The following is a 22,369-nucleotide window of genomic DNA, read 5'->3' on the forward strand; positions in this document are numbered from 1 at the left end:
GAGATATTTGAAGCTTAAAGTTCGCTGCATATCTTGAACAATAATTTTAATGTACTACATATCTATTCTTACAGTTGGATCGAAAAAAATCAAAACTTAAAAATAGGTTACAAATTACTTGAAAACATAGATACCAAACACAAACACGAAAAAATTATACTTTTAGTAGATGTTCGAAATGACCACCATTGACTTGCATACAAAGATTAATCCGACGCAAGAAATTAAAATGTACTCTATTCATCAATTCTTCGTCGTTCTTTAAAATGTTTACTGCATTTTGAATTCGTCCCCATAGTTCCTCTTCACTATTTATGGCCGTGAAGTACACCATTAGAGTCCCCCATAAAAAATAATCCATCGGAGTGAAATCCAGTGAGCGCGGTGGCCATGGTACCGGAGCATCATTTCCTCTACCTATCCATCTTCGTGGGTACTGTTGATTTAAATAGTTGCGCACATTTATAGTAGAATGTGGCGGAGCACCGTCGTGCGTAAACCACATATCTTGCCGAAGTTGTAAAGGAAGATCTTCCAATAATTCTGGCATTGTATTTTGAATATGTTCCAAATAACTTTCACCACTTAATCGGGGCGGCAAAATGACAGGACCAATAATAAAATTGTCAATTAGTCCTCCCCACACATTAATCTTAAATTCATGTTGATAATGTACCACTTTCGTAGCATGCGGATTCTCATCAGCATAAATATGTTCATTGTGTAAATTAGTAATTCCACTTCTGGAAAAACAAGCTTCATCCGTAAATAAAATATTAGTAACAAAATTTATGTTGTATTCTCTCTGCTCATGGATAAATCGGCAGAAGACCAGTCGTAGATTAAGATCCAGAGGCAAAAGGTCTTGTACCTGTTGGATATGGTATGGATAAAGCAGTTGTTCTTTTAAAGTTCTATTAACATCTTTCGATACTCCTATTTCTAATCCTAAGCGTCTGGTGCTTAATTTTGGATTTTAAAATTATTGTTCAAGACATGCAGCGAACTTTAAGCTTCAAATATCTCAAGAAGGAGACCTCGTAGAGATTTATAACAAAGAGATCTTTTTTCCTTAAAAATGTAGGAAAACACAAGTTTAGTCATAAATAAATTTTATACCGGGTGATGAAAAAGCTATGCCCTTTTAAAGAGGGTTCATCGAGCGCTGACAACGCACTCTACATTGTGCATCGAAAATATAAACGGATCCTGATTTCTTATTCCCAATAACCGCCCGATACGACATTTTGTGTAGATAGCAGCATTACCAACCAAGAAATTAATTTTTTTGTTTTTTTTTTGTTTTCACTTTGACGCCCTGTATTTCGAAAACCGTCCACTTTTGGACTAAGGTAAATTGGGTTAAATAGTCATGTTTTGACCTCAGAAATCTGTGGTAGAATTTTGTACAGACCTTTTAGAGACACCCTGTGAATTGAAACCTTCTTATAAATTATCATTATTAGTAATTAAAAATTAGGGTTTCGTTTAACAAGTTGAAAGAGAAAAATGAATATCAAAATTTTCGATCTCACAAACTGGTCATACCGCAAAAATGCCACAAGGGTTGCAAATTTTTTTGAGCTTTATGGACTTTCATGCAAAAATATGCACAAATGCAGCGCCTGGAAAAGACAAAATAAAAAGCAAAGTACTAAAAGGTCTGACGCCAGAAACGCACACCGAAATCCGGAATCAATTAAATAACTGTCTTATGAACAACACGATACCGCAATCATGGAAGAATAGAATAATAATACCCATTCCAAAAAATGGGATGGATAACACTAAAACCCAAAGCTACAGGCCAATCATCCTACTATCTACTATCAGCAAACTTTTCGAACACATCATAAAGGACAGACTTGAAAAACGAATCGGACAACACATTCCAATATATCAATTCGGATTCAAACCAAAACACTCGACAATCCACCCACTTTTGGTCCTAACGAATAACATACAGACGACACACTTAAACGGAGGAAAATCAGCAAGTCTATTCATGGACGTCAACAAAGCCTTCGATACGGTTTGGCACAAACGGCTATTGTACAAACTCTTCGAACTACAAACACCAAAATGCTTGATAACAACTATAAAAAACATCCTTGAAAACAGACAACTAGAAGTTCGTATAGACAATACTCTATCGTTCTCTTTTTCCCCACAACAAGGCCTACCGCAGGGCTCTCCACTCTCTCCTCTACTCTACAACATATACTGCCATGACATATACAATCATAACCTTCAGGACAAAGACCACATAGACAAAGCAGCATACATTTTACAATACGCGGATGACACGGCGCTTATAGTACACGACAAAAACACCAAGAAGGCTGTAGAAAGACTCCAAACACTTACTAACCAAACAATGAAGTGGTTTTACGTATGGAGGCTGACACCAAATGCTGGCAAGAACCAGCTTCTATTGTTAAACCACCGAATTAAACCAAACTCCCCAATAATAACAGCGGACGGACAAGTAACAGAACCAAAGAATGACGTAAAATACCTAGGAATGATACTCGACTCCAAACTGAACTTCACTAAACATGTAAAGACCATGAGAACAGAAACAATCAAAAGGGCTAAGCATTTCCGGTCACTAACATACAAAGACAAAGGGATCAGCACAAAGACTGCAACAAAAATATACCAATCCATATGCAGACCACTCCTGGACTACGGACACATCCTAAGAGCAAACGAACCGGAAAAGACCATAAAACACATACAAACAACAGAACATATCGCCCTACGAACTATCACAAAAATAAGAAACCCCAAAAACCCACTACACAACCCATCTAATCAACTACTATACGAACGCACGCACATGACAAGAATAACGGAACGACTACAACACATCCAAACAAAATGGAAAAACAATCCTCACAATCTAGCACTACTGACCCCACTGTGCCTAACAAGACAAACTAGACAATCACGCTTCCATTCTCCCACAAACACCCTCTTAGAACACTTCCAAACATAAACCCTATCCCAACACCTTATTCCCTTACCCCCTACATTAGTCCCGCTTACACAACACCTAGTTTAAGAAAAATTGCAAATAGTGAGACCCTAAAATGAAATGTATACACTCAAGGGCAGAAAGACCAAAAGGTCGATAGCCCATTTCGTCAGAAATAAAGATTTTGTATATATATATACAGGGTGTCCCACAAGTGTTTCATTATATTTCAGTGGGTAATAGTACATTGAAAAATAATATGACTCCCTATATAAACCATATTCCAATAATGCTTCATTAAGAAGATACAGGGTGTTAAACTTTACTTAAAAAAAAACACACCTGGAATATTTCAACGTATCAGAGTATCAATGAACAGGCGAGCTCAATTATGTATTGAACAAAATGGCCACCAATTTGAACAATTTCTATAATGTTATAACAAATAAATAATATTTAAAACAAACTTAATATTATTAAAACCATTTAGAGAATATCGTGCATAGAGACGGCATTCAATTTTTTACTGGCAAACGATACGTCGGACGGAAAAGAGTCAAGTGAGCATTTTTCTTCTAAATGAAATTAAACTTCTAAAAATAATTTTTATTTTGATAAAAAGCAGTGGCGCACCATGTTTTTCTTTAAAAATGTGCTGAGAGGTGTCCGTACGCACGTCACTGGTGAAACGAAAAATAGCCCTTTTGCATAAATTAATGCGTCTACATTAACTCTCAAAACATGCCAAATTTCACTTACATATCTCAAACGGTTTTGAATATATCAATAAAAGTTAGATTTTTTAAGTAAAGTTTAACACCCTGTATCTTCTTAATGAAGCATTATTGGAATATGGTTTATATAGGGAGTCATATTATTTTTCAATGTACTATTACCCACTGAAATATAATGAAACACTTGTGGGACACCCTGTATATACAGGGTGTCCAAGCGAACATTGAATATAGGAGATTAACATGGGAAATTGGTTTTTATTTTTTTGCGCCTGTACGGATTATCCAATTGAAAAATTTTTATATGGAGGTCATAGTATGCAAGACCGGCTATCTTTCAGTATTTTTTTCAGTCTTCTAGTTACAGCCGTTTTGGCTCAAAACGCCTCCAAAATTCAAAAATTTGAATGTCCCGCGTAACCGTTCGGCGCCATGATTGGTCAGAATTAATGTCAAAACACAATGTCGCCAACAACGTAAGCGTAAACACCCCATTTCAAATTAATTTTCCCTTTTTGCTGATTTCTAACTTATTTAAGAATTAATTCAGGGAAAAATCAATGGAAAACCTGAGGATAATTATTATGTGGTCTGCTTTGATGTCCCTACGGTAAATACGCAAGTTTCTTATTACCCCATAATGATAACACAAAGACATAACCTAACCTTTTATCTCACTTACTAGACAGAATCTTCGCGGGCAATTTTAAATTTAATTCAAAACAAAACTTGCGTATTTACCGTAGGGACATCAAAGCAGACCACATAATAATTATCCTCAGGTTTTCCATTGATTTTTCCCTGAATTAATTCTTAAATAAGTTAGAAATCAGCAAAAAGGGAAAATTAATTTGAAATGGGGTGTTTACGCTTACGTTGTTGGCGACATTGTGTTTTGACATTAATTCTGACCAATCATGGCGCCGAACGGTTACGCGGGACATTCAAATTTTTGAATTTTGGAGGCGTTTTGAGCCAAAACGGCTGTAACTAGAAGACTGAAAAAAATACTGAAAGATAGCCGGTCTTGCATACTATGACCTCCATATAAAAATTTTTCAATTGGATAATCCGTACAGGCGCAAAAAAATAAAAACCAATTTCCCATGTTAATCTCCTATATTCAATGTTCGCTTGGACACCCTGTATATATGCACAAATGATATTTTAGTCTACTGTGAAATTTTCAATAAAACACATCAAATCGAATTTTCAATCTCTAACATCATGGTGCGAAGAGGAATTGTAAAAGAAATGGGAGAACTAATAGTTTCATTACGAAATGAAGGAAAGTCTTATGGTGACATAGCAAGAACTGTTAAATTAGCTCGCTCTATAGTGCATATCATTATAAAAAAACTTTAATTTAACAAATAGAACTAATAGTAAACCCCGATCTCGACGCCCTAAAAAAATAAGACCGCGCGATATTCGGACTATTGTTAGAAAAGTTGCATTGAACCATAAAATTAGTGCTCCGAAATTGGCTGATCAAATTTGTAGGGGAACTGATAAACGTGTTAGTGCTCAAACTATAAAAAGAGTTCTTACATCAAAGGGATTTCATGGAAGGGTTCCTAGGAAAAAGCCCTCTTCTCTCAGTAAAATAGAAGAAAACGCTTAGTATTTGCGGGCAAATATTTAGAAAAGAATCTTGAGTTTTGAAGTTCGGTCTTGCTTACCGATGAAAGCAAGTACAATATTTCTGGTTTCGATGAAAAAGGAAAAATATGGTGAAAAACTAATGAAAATCTGAAACCTGAAACCTTGTTACCCACAGTCAAGCATAGCGAAGACAATAGAATGGTATGGGGCTCAATGTCTGCGGCTAGCGTGAGAAATTTAGTTTTCATTGAAGGTGTAATGGATCGTCGGAAGTTTTTTCGAAATTTTGCGTGATAATCTATTTCCTTCATTTGAACGTTTGGGATTAGGAAACGAATGGGAATTCTAACAAGACAACAATCCCCAACGTACCGCCCTGGTTGTCAAAGAACGGCTCTTTCACAAGGTGTTCAAACAACTTCATTTTCGTCCACAGTCGCCAGACATGAATCCTATGGAATGCCTATGGGATGAGTTAGGGCGAAGAATGCGAAAATATAAAATTTCAGGGAACGACCCGCTGTAGGGAGCATTATCTTCGGCTTAGGGTGAAATTACCCAAGATATTACAAGAAATTTGGTTTGACCCATGCCCAGAAGGTTGTAAGCAGTTTCAGATGCAAAAGGTGGACCAAGAAAATATTAATTAGCTTTTTATTTATTTTTTGCTAAGTTTAATAAAATTTGTCTGTTGTACCAGGTCTGTAAATATGAAACCGGAATTTGCCTCCAAATATCCCTAGTGGTCAATATAGGTACTACCTTATCGTGTTATTAGGGTACTACACCTCTTATTTACATCTGAGAATGATTTTCAAATCATAACAATACAGGTTCAATACTGTACATTAACTGTAAACTTAACTTAACGTTAAACTGTAACATTAACTGTACATTACTGTAATTCAGTACAGTTGCAATAGCTTTGAGTATGTCGAATTTTGTGTCTACAAATTACGATTTACGGACAGCATTGATTTTCTGTTACCACTTGAAAAAAACGGCTGCAGATTCACATCGCATGCTTGTTGAAGCTTACGATGAACATGCCCTTTGAAAATCACAGTGCTGTGATGGTTTAAAAAAATCAAAAGTGGCAATTTTGACGTCAATAACGAAGAGCGTGGAAAACCACCGAAAAAGTTTGAAGACGGCGAGTTGCAAGCTTTGTTAGATGAGGACGATACTCAAACGCAACAACAATTAGCGAACCAATTAAATGCGACACGAAAAGCCGTTTCCATTCGTTTGAAAGCTATGGGAAAAATTAAGAAGATAGGAAAGTGGGTTCCACATGAACTCAATAAAAGACAGCAAGAAAATCGAAAAACCACTTGCCAATTCTTGCTTACCAGGTATAACAGAAAGTAATTTCTTCATCGAATTGCGACTGGTGACGAAAAATGGATCTATTTTGAGAATCCCAAACGTAAAAAATCATGGGTAACTCCAGGCGAACCATCAGCGTCATCAGCAAGACCAAATCGATATGGACGGAGAACAATGCTCTGTGTTTGGTGGGATCAAAAAGGCGTAATTTGTTATGAGCTGCTAAAACCTGGAGAAACAATTAATACTGAACGTTACCGACAACAAATGATGGACTTGCATCGAGCTTTGCGTGAAAGACGACCAGAATATCAAGAACGGCAACACAAGGTGATATTGCTCCATGATAATGCACTATCACACACTGCAAAACTGGTGAAGGAAACGATTGGGACGTCTCATTGAGAAGTACTATCGCATGCGGCTTATTCACCCGACTTAGCACCATGCGATTATCACTTATTTGCATCGATGGGACACGCTCTTGCAGAACAGCACTTCACCTCTTACGAAACAGTTCAAAAATGGCTCGATGAACGGTTTGCCTCAAAAGAACGACAGTTCTTTTGGCGTGGCATCCACAAATTGCCAGAGAGATGGGAAAAATGTATATGGAACGATGGGAAATATTTCAAATAAAATATTTTTTATAATTATTGCGCAGCTAAGTTATGCTTTTTATTAAAAGATTCCGGTTTCATATTTACAGACCTGGTATGTTCACTTTTGTGAGATCGAAAATTTTTATATTCGTTTTTCCTCTTCCATCTTGTTAGTCGAAATCCAAATTTTTAATTACCAATAATGATCATTTATGAGAGGATTTCAATATATTTAAAAATTTTTTGGATCACGATTCTAACTATGAAATAATACGAGTTTGCTAGGTGTAAGTGGACTTATGTGACTGACTATAATTGCCTAGGGAATTTAAAAATATCACATAATTTATTTAATATGTTAGCTTAGACCGCAAAGCCTGCTTTTGCTAGAGTTTTATTATTCTTTGTAATTGTGGACGTTCGGATCGTTGTTTCCATATGGTGGTGGTGTTACATGACCAAAATGATTGACCCCCAGATCTCCGGACTTAACTCCGCTGGAGTTATTTATGTGGGAATACATAAAAGGAATTGTCCCCAACACACCTACGACAACTCGACACGATATGAAAATACGCATAACAGACGCGGCTGGAACTGTTACCAAGCAAATGTCGTGCAGAATTAGCAGTGGCCGAAAAAAAAGGCATTTGTAAATGTCTGCAAATGAACGGTCCACATTTCGAATATTTGTTATAGTTGATATGTGATTTAAAATTATTAATTAAATAACACGTAGAATTGTTCAGCGCAGTCTCTAAAAACGCGTCCACCAGGGATTTCAATTTACCGTAAAAACAGCAATCCAGCGGATTCATGTCGGGTGACCTAGGAGGACAGATTTCCAGAAAAATGAGTATTTTTCAACTGAGACACAGTTATATGGACATCGAAACACTTAGTCACTCAGTCAACTTTTGCGTTTAACGTTTCGTTAAAATGGAGCATATAAGCCGGTCGCATACTTCTATGACATTTGCTTCCAACATGTTGTCAACGTGTCGCAGACACGTAGCTTCATTTACAACACATAGATTCATATGACGAATCGTACTCTAAGCAGACACGCCGCAAATAGGGCAAAACTTGTCGCTAACAAATATTATACGGCGCTGTTTGTTCGAAATTAAAGAGACATCCATCCGTCCGTCATTTAACTCTAGAAATGCGTGATTTGTTAATTTTCGCCCAGAATTTTTTATTATACAGGGTGTGCCATTTAAAGCTGCGATTGGAAATTACTCAAAAACGATAGGTTGTATGAAAAAAAGTTTCAAATAAAAGTTGTCCGGTAAGGGAGACATGTCATGAAGATAGTGACTTAGCCAAAACGTCATTTTAAGATCGTTTCAAAGGTAACTTTCTTTTCCACCAGCAACCCCGTATTTTTTTATAGGTCCTTATAGACCTTCAAAAAACGAATATCTTTTATTTGAATAATTTTTGTACTAAACGTTTTGCTGCAGAATTATCTTTGATTTCTGGTCAATTTTCGAGATAGTTGAAATTATTGCATTTAAAAAAAAATTTGCAATGTATATTCTGTTTAAAACTCATAACAATCTTTCTATCTAATCAAAGCAATTATCTCTATACGAAAAAAAAAATTAATCTCATCTCGCTAATCTACCTTATAATAAGGTCTACAGGAAATCGCTTTAATTTTTTAGATAATCAATTTAATTGTTTTCTGTGAAATTATTCAAAAATTATTCTTTTCACTTCAAAATTCAATAATTGAAATGGATCACTGCACTTTGGATGAAAAATTAGAAATAATTTTTATTTATGGAGAGGCTGGAAGAAATGTTAGTCGGACAGTTGAGCTTTATGCTGAAGGATTTCCGAATGAAAGATTCTCCTGTTGGACGACTTTCAACATTGTCATTAAAAATTTCAATTAAACAAAATCGTTGAAAAAAAAATGCAATCGCTCCCGAAGTGGAACATATGAAGGCAATCAAATTGCAGACCTTACAGCTGTTGCCTTCGACCCCCATGGTAGTTGTCGTTAATTGCTGCTAATTCAGAAATATCATGGTCAAGTGTCCAAAGAATTTTGAAGGTGAATAAATATCATCTTTACTACATTCCTTTACATCAGGAACTTCATGGAACCTATTTTGAAAACCGAGTCAGTTTTTGTGCCATGGTGCAGTGAATCACCATGATCTGAATTTTTGGAGTGCTGTAAACCTACAGTGCCCTAAAAAAGTTAAACTTCAAAGACCATAGTCAGTGAATATATGGAGCGGTATTATTGGGGTAATACTTAATTGAACCTTTGTTCATTGAAGAAAACTTAAATGGAGAAATGTACCGCAATTTCTTGCGTAATAATTTTGCAGAATTGTTCGAAAACGTTCCACTTGCGATTAGGATGATGTGGCATTAGCACAACGGCTGTCCAGCCCATTTTTCTAGAATGTCTCGTGAGATTCAGGATGAAATGTATCCAGATCGATGGATTGGACGGGGCGGTCTAGTGAACTGGCCTCCTAGGTCGCCTGATCTGACATCACCAGATTTTTTCCTCGAGGGTTTTTTAAAGGACAAAGTTGATGCTGAAGTACCAACAACTGCAGACGACAAGAAAAATAGAATTGAAAATGCGCGTCAATTAATAAACGGGGAGATATTGCGCAGAGCAAAACATTTTTTTCGAATGAAAGTTCAAATGTGTTTAGAGCAAGAAAGACACATCTTTGGAAGATATACTTCCATAAGTTTTTCAAATCAGGATTTTAAATTAATTTGCCAAATTTAGAAAAAAAACGTGTTTTTTTCTTAAAAATAATTTGTTTTTGGTTAGATAGGAGGATTTTTATGAGTTTTGAACAGAATATGCATTGCAAAATTTTCTAGAAAAAAAAATTTTTACTACCTCAAAAATTGGATAAAAATCAATGATGACTCTGTACCAAAAGGTTTAATAAAAAAATTGTTCAAATAAAAGATATTGATTTTTTGAAGGTCTACAAGAATTTGTAAAGAATACGAGGTTGCGATTTGAAAAACAAAGTTGTCCTTTAAATTACCTTAAAATGACTTTTTAAGTAAAACTCACTATCTTCATGACATGTTCCCCTCTTTGCCAGACAATTTTTATTTCAACTTTTTTTTATACGACATACCGTTTATGAGTAATCTTCAATCATAGCCTTAAATGGGACACCCTGTATATAGATTATAATATAGGGTGTTAGTGAATACGTGTTATATACTTATAGGGAATATAGAGGGAGTGAAAACTGATCAACTTTTATCAATAAACTCATATGCGGAAATGCGCCGTTTTCAAGCCATGTTTAGATTTATTAGCGATGCTCATATTAATCAAACTCAGCAAAAGGCACTTATAACAACTTTTTAAATTGCCAATAACTACAATGAAAGTTTGAAATGGTGACCACTAAATTCAATGCACTCATTACATCTGTGTATCATACTTCGATACACTCTTTCCGAGATGCTCGTAATTTTTTCGCTGCGGTCATAATAGACACCAATAGATCTTTCTACGACTCACGGGTGTCTCATAAACATAACTCTTCATATCACTCCATGAGAAAAAGTCGAAAGGAATTAAATCGGGAGAGAGTGGTGGCCATGGAACTCGTCCCCCACTTCCAATCCATTTTTCATCGAATTTTCGATTTAACTATTCTCGAACGGCTAGCGAATAGTTTGCTAAAGCTTCATCTTGTTTTGGCCACATCTATCGACGAATCTTATTGTTTTTCTATTGGTTTATGAAAAAATATAAAAGTAATTAAGTATACCGGGTGATTTTTAATCTACACGCATAATTTTCGAAAATTATAGCTGACGACAAGTAATGATTGTTAGTTAAAAAAATGTAGTAAAACATTTTTGGTTTCGAAGGTACCAATTTATTTTAAATAGAAATAAAATAATCTATATTTCCTAACATTGAAAAGGCGTTTAATTTATCATAGTAACTGTTCGAAGTTATTTCCGTGATTTTTACTACACAGTTGAGGCCGCCAAACCCATGAGTTCCTTTGCATGGCCCAAACCAGGTTATCCATGAATTGCGTAGTAGCAGCATGCATTAGATTTCGCAACTCTTGTTCCATGTCAAATTCGGTAACATACACCATAATTTCAATATCATTCCAAAAATAAAAGTCAAGCGAATTAAAGTCTGGCGATCCAGGAGGCCCACCAAGTGGACAACTCCAGTCTATTAATCGTTTGAGAAACACATGATCCAAATGTTGTCGCACTTATTGCGCAAAATATGGAGCACCATCGTGAAGAAACCATATATGCTGTGTGACGTTGAGATTAACGTTTCCAAAGAGTTCCGTTAAATATTTCGCGAAAATTGTGAATAAGAAGCACTAGTTAAACAATTTTCCAGAATGAAAAGTCCAATAAGTGCTCCGTTCACAATACCAGCCCGCACATTTACTGAAAATCGTTGTTGAAAGTGTGTTCGCTGAGTGACATGCGGATTTTCCGATGCCCAATAATGCGTGATGTGGAAATTGTGAATATAGTCACGTGTGAAAATTGCCTCATCCGTAACGAAAATGTTCATTATAAAGTTTGAGTTCAACTGCTCCTGATGTAACAATGACTGGCAAAATTTCACTAAAGGCAAAACATCACTTGGAAGTAATACTTGTACGTGAAATGGATAGAGTAAGTAGTGCCTTAACATGCGCTAAACTGTGGATTGTGACATCCGAAATTGGGCTGGAATTCTCTTAGTGCTGATACCAGATTGCATTTAAAATATCTCCGAACCGTTACTATGAAAATTAAATTTTTTAATGTTATAAAGTTCAGGTTTTTTTATTTTTATTTGAGATAAATTGGCATCTCCAAAACTGAAGAGGTTTTACTTTTTTTTTTTCACTAATAATCATTTTCGCCCCCAGCTGCAGTTTTTCATGTGTATACGTGTAGATTAAGAATCATCCCGTATAAGTATGTACATATTTTTTGATGAAATGTTTTTAAAATTGTGTAACATTTATAACAACCATAAATAATAAATACCTTTTAAGTCTCAAGAAAAAGTATGCGCATGTTCAGTTACTTCTTGTATGTGTTACTTCTGGTAATGAAGAGAAACAGATGGATTTTTTTTTAACCAAGATAAGCATTTGAAGGATAAGCAACATTTCATAGAACTCAAGAGTTTAGACTGAGGCATTTGCCAAAGTCTTCTTAAAACTTTTCTGAGTGACTAGCCTTATCTAAACGCATTCCTTTGAGTGGTATTTTTGGCAAATATGCTCCTTTCTTCCTTCTAGAATGTTCATTTTCAATCCCGGTACTTGGTTCTCCTTTTGTTTTAACTTTGCTAATGTCATGCTTTGTGAGGGTTTCAGCTAACTCCGACCAGAATTCTACTAAGCCTACAAAATTCTTTTGATGATCATCCTTTCATTGCCACCTTACCTTTTGATAGAGAACTCACACGTTGATGACACTAATATTTAAAAATTTATCATAGCTGTTTGATTTAATAATGTAGATTTTTTAGTTAAATTTTAACGTTTATTTCTATAACAAAAGAGATTTCGCCAAAAATCAAAGTATTGGCCATCATTGGCAATGACATTTTCCCATATTTCCGGCAAAGAATGGATTCCGCACCAGAAGAAGTTTTCATACTTTGCCAGCCACCAATTATTGTTGCGAAATTAACTGTTCAGGGAAAGGGTGATTAGAGTAATTCACACGAAAAATTAAATAATAAAAAAAAATTATTTATAAAAGTATGAGAATTGTGATTTAATGAAGGAAGGAACTAAAGCTTAGTAACTGTTACCGAACTTCTTAGACACACTATGAACAACTGAAGGCAAAGGAATTAGGTCTATGTATGTATATGAAGCTAAAGAGAACATGACTCAGGTCTAGATATAAACACAAACAATCTCCCCTGCCTGAAGCAATCAATCGCGAGAGTTTATCACTTAAAAGGGCGGCCGTTCCCATAAGATATATTTAATGTTGTAATATTTAACAATTATCAAGTCGCATTTTTATTTCTTCGTAAGATTGAAAGTATCGTTCTGAAAGTCCGTGTTTCACGAATCTGAACAAGTGGCAGTCCGAAGGGGCTAAGTCCGGTGAATATGGCGGTTGAGGTAGAACGTCCACATTTAAGGTTTTCCAAATAGTTTTGGACCGATTTTTCAACATGGGGTCGAGCATTGTTGTGCTGAAAAATGATTTTATCGTGTCGTCAAGCACATTCGGGACGTTTTCCCTTCAATATTCGGTTTAGTTTTATCAATTGTTTTCGGTATCGATCGCCTGTAATCGCTGCACCGGGTTTTAGCAATTCGTAAAAGACAGCTCCTCTGCTATCCCATCAAATACACGGTTAAACCTTTTTACCGTATATATTACGCACTGGTTATGATGTTAAGAGCTGACCTGGTTTTACTCATGATTTTTTTCTTTTTAAATTGTCAAAATAGATCCACTTCTCGTCGCCTCTTACAATTCGATGGAGAAATCCCTTTTTTTCTGTCTGGCAAGCAAAATTTCTCAAATGCTTTTTCGTCTTTCAATGTCTCGTTCCGTCAATTCATGTGGAACCCATTTGCTCTCTTTCTGGATTTTTCCCAATTAGTGCATACGTTGGGAAATAGTGGATTGGGCAACATTCAATTCTTCTGCGAATTGTTTTAACGTTTGAGTGGCGTCTTCTTTCAATAAATCTTGCAATTCTGCATCTTTAAACTTCTTCGGCTGTCCTGGACGTTTTTTGTCTTTTATATTAAAATCACCAATTTTAAAGCGTTGTTATATACCTTCTTATCCTCAAATCCAGTATCTGTCATATAACTTATTATCCCAAACGACATGAACCTTTCCCAATAATATGGGATTATCATAGGAATAATTTAGAGCAATTGGACTATCACCAGACTGCCCTTTCATCTATACATGAACAATTAATTGCGACCAAAATCTCAAGTCCCCGGGTGTTTGCCTTTAGCAGTGTAATTTAGATGAGTTATCCTACACACACATATGTAAGTGAGTTTCAGCCTCAAAATGAAGGATTATGATTTTTTCCTCAGACAGAGTGCATAGTACCAGAAGCTCTTAAATTCCTTCAAAATAGTCAAGAGTAAAAGTATAGAACCTTAGTAATAAAATAAAGAGTTGTTAGTGAGTTAACGAGTCGTCTCAATCCAGGCAAATCAACATCGTGGTGTCGACCATGTACAAAATACCGGCTGGTGTCACAACAGCGTTTAAACCATCGCTCACAACTTTTTTGGGATAGAGCATGTTCCCCATAAGCTTCAACCAACAATCTGTGACTTTTAGCAGCCGTTTTTTTTTTTTAATAAAAGAAGGTTATTAAACTTCCCCGCAAAACGTATTTCTCTGGTACAAAACTCACCATATTCAAAGCTATGAAGACCCATATTTGGGCACGATAACATTTAATACTGATCCGGCTCTTGATAGAGTATGTTTACTTCATCAAAACACCAAAGACGTCGTAAGTATATAGCAACAACTGTATTATCAATGCCATCTCTTGACAAAATCGACATTATTAACTGAAAGACCTTGCAAATGGACGAAGACCGGGTACGAACTAACGCAGGTGTTTACTGGACACGGAGTGTTCGGGAAACATTTGCACACAATAAAGGTTGAAGAGAGTGACGGCTGCTGGTTCTGTGAGGAGCCAGGAGTTGCGGACTCCCCAAAGCACACAATTTAGGGATGTCCGGAGTGAGAGACCGATCGGACTGAGGCCAGAGGGGCGGGACTCAACCTGGACCGAGGGACAATCGGCTATGAACTCGTAGAGAGTGAGTGTAAGTGGAGAGCGTTTGAGTGCATGGTCAAGAAGATCATGCGCAAGAAGAGCGAGCGGGAACGGTATAGAAGGAGAAGGACGGAAGCATAGAGAGTAGCTCTTACGACTGGGCGCCCCGAAGGAATGCCTACCAGACGATACCGGGACCATAAGAAGAGAGGGGGTGGTTTTAGTGGATAGGCGGGCGTAGGCTCGAATCCCACACTACCCGATCCGGAGCGGCCGGGTGTCTTTTTGAAGATTTCCATTTCCTCGGGTACAAAAAAAAACTGAAAGACCTATTAAATTATACCAATACCATTTTTTTGCTTTCAAGTTACAACCTAGAAGGTTGTCCATTAGGTCCATACCACCCCGGCACAAGTTGTACACCTTTTAGACAAGGGTCAACCACTCTTTTTTTCTCTTCCTTGTCGTGTCTTTCTATGGTTCCAACGGGTTCCGTTCCCACTTAAGTTGATAATAATAATATCTGTTATTGTTGTTAAGACCTGTGTTTTATTCTATTTTATTAATTTTAAGTGATTTAGCGTAAGTTTAGACCTAATGTCACGCTCACGAACTCCACCATCTGTTTGGTAGTACGCCCGGAATGCGTAAAGTTTAGCGCTAGTCATCCGCTAATAGGGATTGGTTTATTTATAGAATTTTTGACAATTTTCTTGGTCAGACCGAGAATTTCAGTATAATTGGTGTTCCGCTATGCCAGCATCACTGTAAGGGTCTAATGGAGGACCCATCAGTTCTTCACCGAGGTGCCACGCTTTGATGCGACAGATGGCCTAGAAGCCGCCATGAGCCTCCGGGCCGGGGCACGTCTATGGGTGTTGACCCTCAGATTCAGTACTTAACCTTCCGCGTGTAACGTAACGTAGGAAAAAGTGTCTAGTAACGTTTCCTCAATTCGATAGGTTATATTTCGATAGTACAATAAACAGAATTTGCCGATTTTTTTCCCTTAAAATCAAGTCAATAACGCTTTTTTACAAATATTCAGTTTGGTTGGTGGAATAAAATCGAATCTTTCTTCACTTGTATATCGCGAAATAATATGTTCAACTGTATTTTTGCTTAATTTTATCGTGAAGACAAATTTACTGTGGGAGAAAATTTTTTTCATAATAAAACACCGCTAGTCTTAAATCGGAATTTGTGCTCTTACCGCGAACCGCATTGAAACAATTTTAAACAGCACTGAGGATAGCAGTATAAGTAAATACAGGGTGTCCTTGGGAAAAATGTCCACTCTGAATATCTTTTCTACTGTTTGCTAGAAAAAAAAAGTAGAAAAACACGTCATTTTTGATAAGGAGGGGGACATCATTTGGAGAAAAAGTTGTTTGCAAAATGGCATCCCTCTACCGTTGGGAACCATACCATTGAAATCTTCAATCTACATGAAGAGTTATGTTATACCTCGGTGGAAAGGTAATTTTATTTTCTACATAACCGATTTTTTACTTTTTATTTTTGTGCGTCGATCTTGTAGAAATTAAACAAAAACCAAATAACTTTATTTTAATCATTTTTGCTGCAATTTTATTTATTATGTCATAAGAAATGTTAAAAGTGACCTCTATTGAGTTGCGTGCATATGTATAGCTGATTCTCAGAACGTCGTCGCACATTTTATAATATTTCTGATGTTATTGACCAGCACTCTTCGACGATTCGGGTACGTAACACCTCAAGGGAATCAGATTGTGTGTCACAGATTTTAGTCTTCAAATGTTCCCACAAGAAAAAATCCAGGAGACTAAAGTCAGGGGATCTCGCAGACCACTCCACTGCATTTCTCCTGAAAATACATTTTGCAGGGAATTCTTTATCTAGATATTTTCAAACAGCAGCAGTATAGTGTGAAGACGTCCCCCTATGTTAAAAAAACAATTCTTGTTTTAAGAGGTGACTATCTTGTGCAACTATTTCAGATATCCTGGGAGATATGTCGCCGTGTAGACTTTGTACATAGTTTTCTCCATTTAAGTTTCCTGAAATGAAAAATGTTCGAACAATGTGATCAACCAAAATTTCCGCCTGAACGCTCAATGTTTGAGGATATTGAGTATAGGTCTCTCGGACTAATGAGGAATGACTTCGCTTTAGTAACGACAGTTATATCTATTAGCTTCGTCATTTAAAAAGAATAAAGATTCGTCAGAAAACGTTGTATTATACAACAAATGTTCGCTTAAATGCAACATGTTACTAAAAGGCTCACAGAATTCTAATCAACGATCTAAAGATCTAAATCATCCTCATTTAATTCCTGTAGTAGTTTTATTTCATAAGGATGAAATTTTACTTTTTTTTAAGTCTATGAGCAGTACTCTTTTTAAACACCGTAGTCCTTAGCAATATTTCCTACAGATGTCCGGTTGTCGATTGAAACATGTCCCAGGATCGCAGCTTGGACTTCATCACCTCTCACTGGGCGGTCAACATCGTGCTTTTATTTTGGACGGAACCAGTTTCATTGAGGTCCATTAGCAACTTGGATGCATAAGGGTGGCATACCACGTTATCAGGATGATTTAATCTAATTTGAAGACACGAGCTACCGCTCTTGCGGAATTATTGTTTTCGTGATATAGTCACAATCTGGATTCTCTATTGTAACGTCCAAACAATTTTAATCAATTTAAGAAATGAACGAACTGCAAAGTAACGTCTTGCGACGAAGTGCAGAGGGAACTATCGATACATTGTTTCTCCAAAAAATTAGAATTTATCAATTTTAAATGGAAAATTATTAATGTCGTTGTTACTGATACATTTGGTATCTCAAGACGTTTTTAGTCTAACTGCACGCTTTCAGCGTTCATTACAATAATAGTTATGGTTACTGTCAAGTTATTTTATTCTACAAGAGCGACATACAAAAAAATAATAAAATCTTCACCATGTAGAGGGCAAAATTACCTTTCAAACAAGACATAACACAACCCCTCTTCCAATTTGAAAATTTCAAGGGGGCGGTTCCCAGGGGTAGAGGAATGACATTTCGAAAACAACTCTTTCACCAAATGATGTATTCCTCTTTATCAAGGTAGACGTGTTTTAGCATTATTTTCAACAAACAACAGAAAAAACATTCAGAGTGGACACTTCTCTCTGGGACGCCCTATATGTGCACAAGGAGTGGCGTTAACAGCCACGTGACTCATTCTTAGAAAACTTAAATTGCATCGTCCCAATATGGTCGGGTCGTTGTATTGTAACCATTTTATCCATTATTCGAGGAGTTCTTTCCTTGTTCGATTTTTTAAAGGTATCAAATCCATGCATTTATTGTATGATGTTTCATACATCATTATAAAAAACTTGATTTTTATTTTTCAACCTTCAAGTTCGAAATACCATATTTTGTAAAAGTTTAACCACCGTAAGAATGTTACAAATATATTTGAATAAAATCTAACATGTTTTATTAAGTACAATAGTTGAACTGCTAAGGTAACGCTGCATAGGGCCGATTTACATATAAACATGTTCTAACTCGTACTACTATATCTTAATTTGTGGCTCACTGACTCTCAAGGTGAAAATTGTGTAATATTTGTTTTGAGTTATTATTATTGTTATTAATAATAAACTGTATGTCTCAAATGTTGGTTCTGATATTCCTTCGTCTGTTTTTCTTACAAAATTGTTTGATACACAAATTGCCTTTAGAATGTTATCAACTTTACAAAGTAAACATAAAATAGGTCTTTCTATTGTACTTTAAATTTCGATACCATTACACCAAGTGCCCATTTAACACTTCGACGAGCTCGTGACAATTTATATTTAAAAATTCTTTTTAGATTGATTAATTAAATTCGTTTGATTAAATTCCTTAAGGGGTAGAACCGTAATAAATTTTTTTAAAAGAGAAAAAGCAGGTTTTCCGACGGAGAAATGCGCCATTGATTTTTTCATTTCTAAAAAACGTCAATTGGAAAAAAGAGAAGATGCCGATTTGCTATTTTTTACAAGTCTTTTGCCCGATTTACGTCGAATAACAAGCCCCAAAAATATGAGTTTATGCGGAAACTTCTATAAACTATCGATGAAATACTTGACAAATCAATACCAATTATAAATGCTTTTGAAGTTTCAACAAATCAGAAAAATTTTCAACATACACTCTCGAGCAAAAAATTAGATTCCCTTAAAAATTTCCTCAAAGCTTGTATAAACACATTCAAGGAGGCACTTTTTCAGCTTACGATGGCCGTTCTTCGGAATCTAAAACGATTTTAAAAAATAATCACGTGTACGATCAAAAAAGGCAGACTCGTACTATAACTCCTATAATGCGTTATCAGTATTTTTTGCTCTATGGCTTTATGTGTGTATTGTAAAATCTAGTTTCATTATCATCGTCATTTTGTCCTATCTTTAAAATTCCCACAAATCCTGTCAATGCGGCATGACTTGTGGTCGCCATAGAAGATAGACGCGGACAGCGCGAAACTTCTAGAAACTGTGGGGCATAACAATAGCCTCAGAAGTACCCGACTTGGCATATAGATCGTAATTTTTTGACTATATTACAAAGACCTAACCTTAAAAAGCTTATATCTAAGGCTTGAGAGTGCTACGTTGACTTGTGCGTCTTTTTGAAGCCGTTTGAGGGAACGCTTTTAAAATTTTGTAAATATGAAAAATATTGATCATCGATACGTGATTCAATACTTTGATTTAAAAAAACTTAGTCTCACGTTTCAGTCATTGCGATGGACAAAATCAATCAATTTGGTGTCGAACTTATTCCTCGTCCACTCTTTTCTTCAGATTTAGCCCCCTCAGATTATTTTCTATTTCCAAACTTAAAAAAATGGGTCGATTAAAAGCAATTTGGCAATAATGAGGAGGCGGACTCCGTGGTTGATGCCTATTTTGAAACATTCCAAGCTTGATATAAACAAGGCGTATAAGTCGTAGAACATCGTTGGGAAAATTGTGTTATTCTCAAAAGAGCCTATGTTGAGAAACATTGTAATATTTTCCAAAATATGTTTTCTTTAAGAGTTAGATCGGGTACTTCTGGAACTAACCTCGCAAACCTATCTGGTTTGCACCGAGCGCTTCACCAGTATGAAGACACGGAGCTGCTCATTCAAAGACCTGGATCAGGACAAGGAAAAGCTGTATCAACTAGAAATTACTGCTTCCTTCGTTCTATTGCTTTGAGACACTGAACGACTACAGAAGTTTCCCCGCAAACTCATCTGTAAGAAATGAGAAATGTAAACTAAAGTTGGTAGACCCACTCAAAGTAGAACTACAGGGCTTCCGTTTTTTCGTGAACACTGAATTTCGACGTTAAATTTTACATAAGAAAACTTGACTTGGACAGTAGATGATTGGAGTCGCATATTGTTTTCCGATTAATCTCAGTGTTGCTCTATGGGCTCAAAGAGACGTATGATAGTGGAGCGACGACCAGACGAGAGATATATCCAAACGTGTATTGCTGAACAGCTTGAATTCGGTGGAGGCTCAGTTATGGTATGGAGAGGAATTTTTTTGAAGTTCGTACGGAGTTAGTCTTATCCTAAATAAAAATCTGAATGCTTACAGCTACTTGACAGAAGTTCTAGAAGACCATGTTCGACCGTTTATGGTTATTCTTCGGGAAAACACGATATTTATGCATTATAATTCACGGTTCTACATTGCTCTCATGGTTATCGCTTTTTTTAACGAGATTCAAATCGCACGAATTGTCTGGCCTGTTCGTAGTCCGGATTTGAAACCGATAGAGCATATTTGGAATGAGATGAAGAGATGCTTAGGGAGACATGTGCCGGTTCCTAAAAATTCCAGAGAGCGAAATGCTGCTGCAGGAAATCTTTCGTAGGATACGATCCAAAACCTGATTCCAAGCATGCCTCGATGTCTACAAGCTGTTAGCACTGTTACAGATGGAAACACTCAGTTTAAAGTCCGTAAAAACTTTTATGTTCGAGGTAAATTTATGTTCTTTAATTTCATTATTTTTCATAAAATTCGCGGCAGCAACAAAAAAGGCTATTTGGGACGACTGCGAAACTAGAAGATTATATACAGAGACTTTTCCCGGAAGAGTACTTCTCTGTATAGAAACATTTACAAACCTTAATAGAAAATTATGCGAAAAGGGATCTTTCGCGTCTTTTCATCATGACCGTGGAAAAAGCCGGAGCACTAGAATTCTTGACAATGCATTCTTACAAAATGTGGCGATAAACCCTGCTAAACTACTGAACAAGTGTCAGATAAATAGCTGTTCAAAAAGGCATTTTTAGAAGTACCGTGTAGGAAACTCTTAGTCCTCAAGCGCTCTATCCATAGCATTTGCATAAATTTCAAGCCTTAGAGCCCGACGATTTGCCTCAAAGAATTCAGTTTTCCCAGTGGATAAGAAACCAATTCCGATTGAATGATAGTTTTTTACAAAACAATCTGTTGACATATGAAGTTATGTTCACACAGAATGTTCATATGTGAACGGAAAAAAACCACACGGAAATTTCGAATTGGGGAATCAGGACAAGTTTTCTGTCAATATTTGGAGGTAGAAATTTGCTAATTTGATGGTTTGTTGTTTTTAACCATTTAAACGGACAACAGCACATAAACTATTTAGAAAACAATTTGCTGGAGTTAAAGGAAAATGTACCATATCAGTTTAGATCCGGCATGTTTTTTTTTTAATACAAGATGGGGCTCCGCTTTATTTCTCTCTTAATGTAAGAGCGTATTTGAGCCAGATATATCCAGGACGATCGATATGACATAGTGGAGCAGTGCATTGTCCACCACGTTCCTCCGATTTAACTCCTCTAGATTACTTTGTGGTATACCTTGTTTAGGTCAAGGTTTGAAATCATTTACCTAATACCGGTACCAGTAAATGGTTCCCTTATAATAATGTCGACGGGTAGTTGTTTATAAGTATTTTTGTTGCTTAGATGGTTTTGTCAAAGGTTTAGTAAACCCCCATTTATAATTATATTTTTAACGTTCTTTTGAATAGATAGTGTATGTCAAATTTAGATATATAAGTTTTAGTACAAAAAAAAGAAACACCAGTACTTTCAATAAAATCTTCTCATCATTAACATCTCGGTGTATTGTATCATTTGTGTTCGTACGTACTACGACAACTTTCTGTGGGAATACTTGAAGGAATTAGTCTATGTTGCTTCGATTGGCACCACAGAATAATTACAGCAGCGTGCATATACTTCTTATCATCATATCAGAAAGATGTCTGGTATTTTCGGCAGGGTAAGATCTTCTATGAAAAAAA

The 22,369-nt window shown here is 36.1% G+C and overlaps 1 protein-coding gene across 4 annotated transcripts in view; it reads right to left on the reverse strand.

The window, feature by feature from the left end:
- LOC136343808 (cholecystokinin receptor-like) overlaps positions 1 to 22,369 on the reverse strand; it is a 414,493-nt gene that overhangs the window by 203,929 nt on the left and 188,195 nt on the right. The window lies entirely within an intron of this gene.

Source organism: Euwallacea fornicatus, chromosome 15, assembly GCF_040115645.1.
Source record: "Euwallacea fornicatus isolate EFF26 chromosome 15, ASM4011564v1, whole genome shotgun sequence".
NCBI lineage: Eukaryota > Metazoa > Arthropoda > Insecta > Coleoptera > Curculionidae > Euwallacea > Euwallacea fornicatus.